The sequence below is a fragment of the Ambystoma mexicanum genome, chromosome 10 (assembly GCF_040938575.1).
Source record: "Ambystoma mexicanum isolate Mex_15411 chromosome 10, UKY_AmexF1_1, whole genome shotgun sequence".
Classification (NCBI taxonomy): Eukaryota; Metazoa; Chordata; class Amphibia; order Caudata; family Ambystomatidae; genus Ambystoma; species Ambystoma mexicanum.
The window spans coordinates 430,693,109-430,705,684 of record NC_090932.1 but is presented as its reverse complement, the minus strand read 5'-3'; the positions used below and the strand labels follow the sequence as shown (position 1 = coordinate 430,705,684).

At 51.0% G+C, this 12,576-nt stretch overlaps 1 protein-coding gene across 4 annotated transcripts in view; it reads left to right on the top strand.

Annotated features, from left to right (window-relative positions):
- Positions 1–12,576, top strand: part of PIK3CB (phosphatidylinositol-4,5-bisphosphate 3-kinase catalytic subunit beta) — a 2,502,085-nt gene that overhangs the window by 331,197 nt on the left and 2,158,312 nt on the right. The window lies entirely within an intron of this gene.

The following is a 12,576-nucleotide window of genomic DNA, read 5'->3' as shown; positions in this document are numbered from 1 at the left end:
CACGGTCCTTTTTGCCAAAAATCAATCTTCACATAAATCACACATTTGTACAATTATGGCACTTTTGCAAATTACATAAGCAGATTACATATTTCACACAGAACATGGCAGTCCAATTCTCACGTTTGTAAGACTTTGTTTTGTCCATCTAATAATAATTTTTCGTCATTTTCAATGAAATAATTTTACCTAAAATTCTATAACTTTATACATGTGTATATATTATCATAAGGCATGTGAGTATTGAATTTCAAAATGGCATCATATACACTTTCCTTTATATCCAATTCTCTGCCATTTCTGTCCCCAATATGCCAGTGAAGACTGCCACAACTTAAATTAAAGCCACCAAAATTGCATCTAACTTGTGAACTTTCGCATTATTGCGTTTTCCAATTTTGGAGATAGTATTAATAAAATAGCCTTTGGAGCCAGATGGCCAGAATTGTCTACCAAATAAGGGCATAACTTCCAAGGCTGCTCTGGAGTTGGTTTTGAAGCTCCCCAGTAGAAGTTGAGGGGAGGTGATTTTCCAAAAGTCACACGTAGGCGTCCCAGAATCTATTGTGTCAACCTGGAGCACAGACAGAAGTTTGACGAGCGTGTGATATTCTGCCTCCTGGTCCATTTATAGTTTCAAAGGGCACAATTAACACACCAGTGTCCCAGAAATCCCTTGTGACTTCCTTTGGGGGTAGGCAACTCCTGTTGTCGACACCCAAATGTTCCTTGAGCCATGGCAGAAAACCTGTTTGGGCTGATTTCCCAATACAGCCAATACATTTATTTCTTTGTATTTTATTTTGTTCTGAATCAAAAGCAAGCATGTTGAAATAAAACATCCCATATGTTTCCCAGAAAAAACACCTTTACATTGCTAGGCAAGGACAGGGCCTCATTCAACATTACACTTTTAAACCAGGTATATTTCTTATTTGCAAAAGCACATTTCAACACGTGGTGAAGTCTGCTGGGATGTCCCTTTCAAATGGTTTTCTCTTACATCTGAATTCCCAGCGTTATTTTGCAGCCCTAGTCAGTTTCTCTTATACAGCAATCTGTTCAGACACGGGTCCACTGAAATGGACATATGCCAATAGAGCTAGGGTTTCTTTTGAAGCATTGATGTTTGACATTTTGTAGCCCAAAGTTAAGCGTTTTCTGTGTGGCTGAGAGTAAAGTTTCTGTTGATTTCCCTGATCTGGTCTGACACAGCCTGTCATTCAGCAATAATGCTCTCTTCTGCTGGAGCACAATCTAGATATGGATGGGCAGGACAGGGTCTCAATGATAGAAGCAGTGTGATGTTGAACAGATGAAGAGTGTCCGGGCAGCATCCTTTTTAATGTAAAATATTCCCTTTTCAATGGAAACTTTTTAGCAAGCAGCAGAGCAGCACTGCTTTTCAATTCGCTTCTTTGGTGCACACAAGAACACACACTGGGAGTCTTTCTCAGTCTGCTCCTGGTTCCAACTTGCCCAATAGGTGCTTGGCAAGACAGTGCAGCCATGTTGCTGTTAACTGCTGAAGTGCAGCTTGGTTATAGATGGGAATTCTACTGAGTGGGTCCACGTATCCCACACTACGTACATGCCTAGTCTTCTAAAATTGGAAACATCCATAAAAGGCTGATCAACTCAGTCAATAGATGACAGTAGACTGAATGAAGATAGCCTGGGCACATAGAAATAAAGACAACGCAAGTACAGTGTGTACATGACCATAAAGTATGTGGTGGGGGTCATTGGGTAGGCATAAAAAGAATGGGCTAGTGTGAGTAGGTGAGGGAAAAGAAGGTGGTAATAGGATGTATGTGTAGAAGTAGAAAAGGTGGTGCTACGGTGAGTGGGATTAAAGTGAGAGTAGGGTGCTAGAAGTAAGGCGAATGCAGATAGGATGCTTGGGTTAGGATAACAGTGGAGGTACAGTGGGCAGGAGACTGGGTGAGCGGATATACAGGAAATTGAATTTGGGTAAATGGATAGAGCTTCACAGTGTAGGACTTGACTGGATAGATGGGCACAGAAGTTACAGGTAGGATAACTGGGCACAGGAAGAGAAAATGGAGGAAGAGAGGGTAGATGGGGGGGGGGACAGAGAAAATTAAGTAGGGTGGATAAGTGGATGGAAGCAGAGACAATGTAGCTATATTTTTTTTTTTTTTTTTTTTTTTTTTTTTTTATTTTTTTATAAAGTATTTTATTGTTATTAACATAGTACAATGGTGATAATAACAAAGCAACAAGCAAACAAAAACAACTTCAGACTGTCATAGTCGTTCACAATCAGAAAAGGTACCCTGAGCATCAACAGTTGAGCGATCATCTCATCACATGCAATAATGTATAGTATGGTACAAGCACAAAACAAAACCCCCAGTGCACATTCCCCCGCCTGTACATGGGACACTCAGGCCACACCTTCCTCCCACCTGTCCCATATTTTCGACGCTTTGTTGGGACAGCCTCGCGCCGAGTAAATCCTACGCTCCATCATAGCGCATATGTCCATATCCAATTTCCATTGTTCCAGCGTTGGGGAGTCAGGGGCACCCCATTTCTGCGCGATATTGCGCTTAACCAGCCCCATCGCCGTGTGTAGGAGCAATCTTTCCCACTTATTAGCTTCTATCTCATCGGGCACGCCCAGAAGCAAAGCCCTTGGGTCCAGTGGTATGGTGCGAGTCAGAACTCGGGAGAGTTCCCTACAGCATGCGTTCCAAAAAGTTTGTATCTGGGGACACAGCCACAAAATGTGAATAAAGGTCCCCTCCCCATCCCCACACCGCAAACAGTTTGGGTCAGAAGCCCGTTTCCAGCCATATAGACGTGTCCTAGGGTAATAAACCCGGTGTAGTATTTTCAACTGCACTAATCGAAGCCTAGAGGAAATGGCGATTTCCCGGGGATGCATAAGGACTTGTATCCAATCCTCAGGATCTATCACCCCCACATCTACTTCCCATTTTGCCTTTAGTTCATTCAATTCGGGGGTAGCAAAGGAGGATATAGCATTGTAAAGGATGGAAGTGCATTTGGTAGGGATATGCGCCGGAAGGATGTTACGCTCTATGGGGGTATAGTCCGGTAACTGCGTATCTGCTGTCAGGTAGGGTCTCAAAGCATGGGCGAGGCGAATGTAGTGGTAATGTTCCGTATTCGGAATCTGGAATCGCAATTGTAGGTCATCAAATGAGGCCAAACACCCCTGTGTAAGCATGTCCCCAATCCTGGCAATCCCGGCATTCACCCACCTAGGCCACGGCTCCAACTTCTGGGTCTCAGCTAGGTTGTTGTTCCGCCAGAGGGGTTGTGCTCTAGTAGCTTTATTTTCCCACCCAATGAATCGGTGTGCCTGTCTCCACACTGTGATCATATGCGTAGTGGTTGTGGGCGGAGAGGTTCTCGAAAGGGGCTGATAGAGGAGAAGCAGCGGGTCAGTGTTGCGCATAGTGGCTATCTCAGCCCGTATATGGGGCAGGTCTCGGTCCCCGTGGAGAAGGTCATTAACCACCACCAGTTGTGATGCCCAGTAATACGTTTGAAGGCGGGGAACTCCTATTCCTCCCTCCCAAATAGATCTTTGAAGTGTAGTTAACGCAATTCGTGACTGGCCTCCCCCCCATATGAGGTCTCTGAGAAGTGTCTCCACCTGGTGGAACTCCGAGTCGGGGACTTTAAGTGGGGCATTTTGTAGGACATAGAGGAATCTAGGAAGGGTCATCATTTTAAAAAGTGCCGCTCTTCCCATAAGTGTCAGGGGGAGGAGTTTCCAGTGCCGGACATCAACAATAAAGCGGTCTGTGATTGGTCGGAGATTGTTCCTTATATAGCTTGTTAAATCCCCGGATATCCATATTCCCAGGTAACGAAACCCCTGTCGTTCCACCCGGTACGGGCAGTCCTGGGGGATTGCCTGTTCCCCACCCTTCACCGGAAAGAGGACTGATTTCCCCCAGTTGATTCTGAGTCCGCTGAGTTCCCCAAAGCGGACTAACATTTGCGTTACAATGGCAGAGGATGTTAGTGGGTCACCCAGGTACACCAGGAGGTCATCCGCATACAGGGATGTACGATCCTCGTGTCCCTCCGGCCATCTGAATCCTCTCCAGGCGGTGTTTTGGCGAAGCCAAAGAGCTAATGGCTCGATAGCAAGGGCGAACAAAAGAGGGGACAAAGGGCATCCCTGTCGCGTACCACGGCCCAGGGGGAAGGACCCAGAGGACCAGCCATTCACTCTCACTTCCGCCTTGATGTTAACATAAAGTAGCTGCACCCAGCCTAAATAGGCCTCTCCGAACCCCATGCGGCGCATTATTTCCCAAAGGTAGTCCCATCGAATGGAGTCGAACGCCTTTTCAAAATCGATTGCCAACAAGGCCAAGGGTTCGTTTATAATCGGGGATCTCTCCAATGCTAAATGGAGGCGGCGCAGATTCATCCGAGTCGATTTGGCAGGCATAAAACCACACTGATCCGGATGGATCAAGGAGGATGTGACTAACTGCAACCGATTCGCTAATAGCTTAGCAAGGACCTTAGCTTCCCCGTTAATCAGCGATATAGGTCTATAAGAAGCACAATCATGTGGAGGTTTGCCAGGCTTGGGAATGACCACAATGGTGGCCTTGCAAAGATCTGGTGGGAGGGTACCCTGTTCCCGGGCAGCAAGAAACATCCTATGTAGAGGACCGGCCATTTTGTCTACTCCTAGCTTCTGCCAAGTTTCAACTGGGAATCCGTTCGGGCCCGGTGCCTTTCCCGACTGGAGCTGAGACAGTGCCTCTGCAATCTCAGCCTCTGATAAAGCAGAGTCCAGCTGGTCCCTCTGTTGCCCCGAAAGGATCGGCAGCGTCACCTCATCTAGGAGGCAGGGGTTTAGCGGTGAGGTCGGAGCCCGATACAAATCTGCGTAAAACTCTGTGAAGGCCTCGGCAATCCCAGAGTCCGAATGTTGGGTGTCGCCCTGTGCCGTGACAATTTCCCGGACATGGCGCTGCCCCTCGTCTCTCCTCTGCAACCAAGCGAGCAGTTTACCCGACTTATCCCCAAGTTCATACACCCTCGCCCTAGCCTGCCAATGGGCCTGCTTGGCGTCATCCATCGTTCTGTTACGGAGGCACTCCTGGGCGCGCTGGAGGGATCGGTGGGTCTCAGGCGTAGGATCGGATATATGCTCAATCTCCCTGTCTCTCACTTCCTCTTCGGCCTTTAATATTTCCCGGAACCGGATGTTTCTTTTATGTGTCGTCCAAGAAAGGATTTCACCCCTTAGCACTGTTTTATAGGCCTCCCATAATATCACGGGGCTGTCCACCGACTTCTCGTTAATTTCGAAATATTCACCAGAAACTTCCTCGAGGCGATCTATCAGTTCCGGGGACCCCAGATAATAATTGTTAAGTCTCCACGTTCTAGGGGGAAGGGGACCCTGCATACGCAATTCAACTAAGAGGGGGGAGTGGTCCGAAATGCCCCGGGGGAGTAAATCTGCGGACATTGCCCTATGGAGGTCGGTATGTGGCAAGAAGAAGTAGTCCAGTCTGGACATGGAGCCGTGAGCGCCGGAATGGAAGGAGTACTCCCTATCAGTCGGGTGTAACTCTCTCCATACATCTCGGAGCCCAAGGGCCGATGCAAAACTGGCCAATCTAGTCGAGGTGTCAGGGTTGCGATTTCGGAGATGGGAACGGTCAAAGTTATCATTCATGGTATCATTAAAATCACCCCCCAGAATGAACGTATCAGGATGGTGTTTCCCTATAAGGGTAGTAAGATCGTCCAGTAATTCCTGTCCCAACCCGGGTGGGGAATAAATTGCGGCAATGGCCATCGTCTGACCCCAGATGGTCCCCATGACGAACACGTATCGACCCCTTGGGTCGCGCTCAACCAATTGCTGAGTAAATGGAATGCGCTTGTGTATCAGGATGAGGGTGCCCCTGGAGCCCATTGTGTACCCCGCCTGAAGGGCAAGGTGGTAATTAGTCCTCTGAAAAAAGGCACAGTGTGATCCGGCCAGGTGGGTTTCTGTCAAAAGGGCCACATCAGGGGAGTGTCTATTTAGAAATTGCCTAAGCAGGCGCCGTTTAATCCCGGACCCCATCCCATTCACGTTCCAGGTGAGGAACTTCAGGGATTTGGTGTGGCGCATGGGTGTCCCGTGAGTCTGTGCACAGGATATCTATCACACATGATTGGGGTCTGTACGATTGTAGCAATCAGTGAGAGATGGTGAAGTGGTAACTTCGACCAAAGACAGTGGTTCGTGTCCGTTATAAACATATGACAGTCTTGAAGTAACAAACAAACTTCCAAACATTCCCAACTTACCCCCACCCTATACTCCACCCCAACACGAAGTACCTGTCGCCCAAACATAGCTGGACCTTCAACTTAAGGTAGCAGCTCAAAAACCCAGACCCTAGAGCCGGGTCTAGATAAACAAGAAAGAGGGGGGGGGAAAAGGGAGAAGGAGAAGGAGAAGGAAAGGAGGAAGTTCGGCTAGGGGGGGGGGGTTTTTCAGAGGCTCCTCCAGAGTCCCCTCCCATGCGCCAGTGTCAACATCTTCCATGGTGGACTACTCATGCGTCCGGCTTAAGAATACAAACAAAGAAAGAATACTTCAAAGCGCCATTACTAGGCCAGAGGGGCGACAGTCCGGTCAATGTCCTCGCTGATCTGCATCGGGGTCCAGGACCCCCTGTTCATTCCTCTCCGGGTTTCCTCTCGGGGAGGCGTGCCTGGGCCTCGGTCTTCCTCTCGGCCTCCTCGGTCTCGCAGTCCAATCACCTTCTATATGGGCCTCCGCCCATTTCCATGCCTCCTGCGGGTCGCTGAAATGAACCGTGGTTCCACCATGATATATCTTCAGTTGGGCCGGGAAGAGCAGGCCATATTTCACATTTAGTTGGGCCAGCTGTCTCTTGAGTGGCTCAAACGATTGTCGTGCCCGCTGCACTTCTCGGGTGTAGTCCGGGAAAAAGGCGATTCGGGAGCCGTTATGGGTAATCGAGCCTTGTGCCCGCGACAGTTGCAGGAGGGCATCCCTATCTCGGTAGTTGAGTAAGCGGGCGATGATAGTACGTGGCGGGGCACCCGGGGGTGGTCTACCCGCCGGCATTCTGTGAGCCCTCTCCACTGAGAAGAACTTTGAAAAGGATGTGGCCTCGAAGATGTCTACAAGCCACTGCTCCAAGAACAGCTCCATACACTGTCCCTCCTCCCCTTCTGGCAGACCCAGGATACGGACATTATTGCGACGGGATCGCCCCTCTCCATCCTCCACTCTTGATTCAAGGGTCTTAAGGCGGTTTAAGGCCTGGGACAGTTGGCGGTTAATCCCGCCTATATTGTCTTCCACTTCAGAAATACGTTGTTCCGCCTCTCCCGTTCTGGAGGTTAGTTTCTGTAGATCGTGGCGTAGGAAGGAGACGTCTGCCGCCATGCTATCTATTTTGGTCTCCATGGAGGATCGGGAATTAGCAATGGCCGCCATTACATCATGGAGAGAAAGAGGGCCCTCCCCATTGGGGGAGTTCGGTCGCGTTGCTGGGGCCGCCGGGGCCGGGGTGGTGGCGACGGCAAATTGGTCCATGCTGCTCTGTGTGGAGGGTTTCTTCTGCCTTTCTTTCCCCATAGTTCCGGGGAGGCGTGGGGCGTCCGGCACGGCAGGTCGAACAGTGCTAATTACGCCCTTATGGATCTACTCCGGTGTACCGTGTCGCAGCCCCGCAACAGGCCAGGTGGAAGGCCTCGGGGTCCTCCAAACACCTTCCAACACGCAGGTTCCACGAATCCACCGTCTGTATGGAGCAGGGGGGGGGGGAGAGTTAATCCCACCTACCTCTAGCTCTGTCGGGCCAGGCCGCTGCCGTCCTCCACCACTCGGGGCTGGGTCGAAACAGCCCAAGAGCAGGAGCCGTTTGTCCGGGCGACCTCCGGTTGTAAGAAAAGTCAGTGTCCACTGCGTGTGCCGCACCACACCAGGCCGCTTCAAGCCCCAATCAGACAGGAGGTGATCTGCCCTCAAGCTCCGGCGGCCATCTTGGTTTCGCAGTTCGGGGCCCCCGGCCTTCAGTAAATTGCAGATTATGGCCCTCCAAACGGGCAGACCACAGCCCGGATTTCCGCCGGTCGTAGCCCCCAGCTTCACGGGCACAATCGTGGCGTTGATGTCGCTCGATGTCCCCAGGAATCAGGATAAAGGTACAGGATTGTGTCGGCGCTTACGGGAGCTCACTCAGCTCACGTCCGCATCGCTCGCGCGCTAGCCACGCCCCTCCAATGTAGCTATATTGGCTGGAAATAAAAAGCATGGAGATAGAAAATGTGGAGGTAGAATGAATTAAAGTAAATACTGTGGAGGTAGTATATGGGACTACAGGGGTGCAGGCAGGATTGCTGTATGAGGGTACAGAGAATGGAAAGAAAATGGTTGGGGATAGAGTGGAGAGACAATGAATGGAAGCAAGTGGATAACGGCAGAAAGATTGTGTGAGAGGGTGGAGACAGGTTGGATAGGTGGGGTAGTGAACAAGCCGTAGGATGGGAGTACAGAAGATGACACACAAAGGATGTAAGTAACATGAGTGCACATATAGAGAATGCAGATGCAAAGAGTGAATATTAGGCGAATGGAAGGAGGGGGAAAAACAGGTATAGAATGGCTGGGTGGGAATATAGAGTGAGGAGACTGGGTGGCTGGGGATACAAAAGACTGTGGTAGGCTGGTGCACGTAGGGTATATGGAAAGAAGTTGGGTGTGTGAGTGTAAAGACAATAGGAATAGGTTGAGTGGGTAAAGATGCAGACAATAACAAATAGGATGGAAGGATGTACAGAATGTACTTAAGTCGGTGTCAATCGAAATTCATTAAAATGTGTAAATATATATACTCCTATGTCCCGTCCCCTTTCCTCCATATTTATGGGTCATTCCGCTGTCCTGTGGGACGGGACCGGAGCACTTCGTAAAAGCATCCAAAATTTTGCAAACATTTTTGTCCTTCCTCTCTTTCTACGTGGCGCAGGGCAAGCGGCCGTAGCCCCGCCCATCTCGGCTCCGCCCTGCGCATCGCCCATCAGTCCTTTTCTCAGCTCGTTTGGGACTGGACGCACTTGCATCTGCGCAAGATTTTCTTCCTTTTTTCCTCCTCTCTGGCTCTCGCTAGCGAACGCGTAGTGGTCTGTCGTTTAAACTAGACTTTCCAGATTGTTCCTCGTGTCATCGATGCTTCGCAAGGGCGGATCCCCATCCTCTTTGTTTAGAGTGTTTGTGTCCGGATCACCATTGGGACTCCTGTTTTTATTGTAATTCTTTTTCGGTCCGGGCACTTCAACGTCGATTGGAGCGGTATGAGGAGGTGTTTCTCCTTCGCATTTTCAATATTTTATCGACGAAAAGAAGAAACGCCCGGTAAGTTCTTTACTTTTCAGAGCACCCCAAAAGGGAGACACCTTTCCGGGTTCTTTCTGGGCCGGGAGAAGCGTCGACCGCTCTATCACTAGGGCTTGCCCCGACGTGCCTTCTGGGCCTAATAATTGTACCAGAGTTTTCTCCGAGGGTCTCCGTAAGGGGCCTGTGGATACCGGAGTACGCTCCAAGGCCCCTCCTGTGGGGGCTGCTTGAAGACCTAGTTCTACTGAGTCGTGGGGTACAGGAGCTCGCTCTGAGGCCTCTTTATCGGCTTCCCTCAAAAGTACCGGGGTGCGCCCCGAGGCCTTGGTTGGGCTTGGTGTTACCGTACGGATGTTCGAGGTCCGCGCTAGTAAGGCTGTGACCGGACTTGGGTCCGAGGTCCCTCGTCCCTCGTACAGAGGCTAAGGAAGCCAACATTTCTGAGAGGCCTGACAAGGCCTTATCGGTGAAAGCTGTTTCTCACTGTTCCCGCTCTTGTGGCGACGCCAGAACTGTTGAGGGGGCAAGGAGTGGAAGTTCCTCCTTTACCGGCAGTGCCGAGGTCCTTCCTGTGAAGGCTAGTTTGGCTATTGCTATGCCGCAGAAACATTCCAGGCCACATAGTACCGACTCGGCCGAGGTTGCTTGTGTAAAGGCTAAAATGAAGACCCCTGACCCACCGACTGGGACCCCTGCCTCACTTCCACACGTGCTGCAGTTCCCCTCAGGTGACGGCAAAATGGCAACTACCCTACAACTATGCCATCGGCCTCAGGTGTAGGAGTTGGTTCTGTGGGTGAACAAAAGATTCCTTGTGCGCATCCGTTTCGTCCAGTTTACGACTGGAACGCTAAGATGCCCCTTCAGCACATCATCTCGTTGCCTGTGGCTTTGGCACCCTTTATTTTTGGCAACTCTCCCCTCTCCGTCCCTGGAATTATCCTCCTCATGAGAGGCCTCCTCCGGCAGCTCCAAAACCGTCTCCGGAGGACGCCTTTTTCGGCAAATTTCAGACGCTCATGCGTACTGACCCCATGAGGGAGTATTTCAAGGGTCTTTTTAGGGAGATATGCCTGCCTGCACCTTCTGCTCCATCCACCCCTCCGGTGGTTCCGCCGGCACCGCCCTTGCCTCCATTGTCCCCCGTGGACAAGGCGGTGCCTGACACCGTTCAGCAGGATCCTGACCTGTCGGATGATACGCATGGCGATCAGGATAGCGAAGACTAGCCCCGCTCTATCAGCTTTTCACGACCAAGTACTGGACATGATTTGCCTATTGGATGTTCCAGTGCCCGAGGCACCCGCTCCGCAGGAGGGTGTGCTTTCGGGGGTGTTCACCCTGTCTCCTTCTTAGCATACCGGCCTGTTCTTACAGAAAGACGTTTTGGCTGAGGTCCGTAGGGTCTAGTAAAAAAAAGCCACACTCTGGACTTTTCGTCAATAAGAAAATTGACGAGCTATACAGGCTGCATTATTCGGAAGAGGTGGCCCTGTCATCTTGCCCACCCCCCCCCCCTCCTCCACGGTGGTGGCTGCGGCCACTTTACAGTCCAGGTTTGCGGCATCCTCTTCTACGATGGCTACTCGGGTCCTGGGGAAAGAGGACAAGCTGCTCGACTCCCTTGGGAGGAAGATTTTAACTAACTCGGCCCTGCAGCTCTGGCAGGCCAATGCAGAACTGTTAGCGGGGGTGAACATGAAGATGTGGAAAGGTCTTTCGGAGTTCGAGGAGTTAATTCCGGTCGAGAAGCTGGAAGACTTTAAGGCGGGATTGTCCGATGCCAGGTTCTTGGCCCAGGATCTGCTGGAGGCCGCGGCTCATCACATCGACACTTCGGCTCGGTGCCTTATGCTGGGAGTTGATACCTCTCGACAGGCGTGGTTGCATACAACCAAGTTCTCAAAGGAGGTGCAGGACAAGGTGTTGGACCTGCCGTTTGACGGTAAGAAGCTTTTCCATTCCACAACAGATGTGGAGCTGACCAAAATGAAGGACAGCACCCAGACAGCTAAGTCCTTGTCTGTCCTGATTAAAACTGCTTTTAGATCCCAGGGACCGTTGTTGCCAGCCTTCCTCTGGTTTCACAGGTTTCCTAGACCGGAAATCCCGCAGAGTGGATACCCCTTTGGGTAATTCCCACCGGAGGCAGCAACAGACTCTGTTTTTTCTCCCGCTCCTCAGCCTCCTCCTCAGGTTCAGGTGGTAACACCACTGAAAAACCCTGCCAAATGAGGGTTCTCCGTGCTCGCAGGAGACCCCGGTGGGAGGACGCATTGCGTCTCATTGTGAGGCGTGACAGACCATCACCGAGGACAGGTGGGTCTTGTCAGTCACTCGGACGGGCTTCTGCTTACCCTTGCCCCACCCTTGAACCCTCCTTTCCAGCAGACAGCGTCGCCCTGCCTAAAAGCCGAGGTTCAGAAACTGCTGGACTTCAGAGCTGTGGAACCTGTTCCCGTTGGGGAATGAGAGGAGGGCTTCTACTCCCGGCAGTTTACGCTGCCCAAACTCAACCAGGCTGGCCTGCGCACCATCCTAGACCTTTCCCAGTTCAATCTTTTCCTACCCCAAGAGAAATTCAAGATTACACCCAGCCAGATACAGTCCTCCTTGCAGGTGGGCGATTGGCTCAGCGTGGTGGACCTTCAGGATGCGTACATGCCTATTCTGATCTGGGATCCACACAGGAGATATCTTTGTTTCTCTGGGGGAGAGGAGCACTTCCAGTTTCGAGTGCTTCCTTTTGGCCTCAGCTCTGCGCCGGGTGTCTTCACGAAGATGTCGGTGATCGCGGCCTATTTTCTTCTGCAGGGTATCCATGTGCATCCATATTTGAACGACTGGCTCTTATGCAGCCCTTGCCTGTTGAAAGCCGCCTGCAATCTTCAGTCTCTCCGCCAGCTCCTGTTCCACCTCGGGCTGTCGGTGAACTGGCGGAAATCTTCCATGACGGTCTCTCAGGACTTCATTTTCCTGGGTTTTCGCTGGAACACGATCGACTGCAGAGTGTACCTGACCGGGGACAGAATGGCGGATCTGTTGGCTGCGTGTCAGATGTTTGCACAGCCGGATAGCATGTCGGCCTGGTGGTTCCAGAGGCTTCAAGATGAGGCGGACTCAGATGGCTCTTCGGAGTTCTTGGCGTCAGACTGTGGATCCGGACTCCAAGTTGA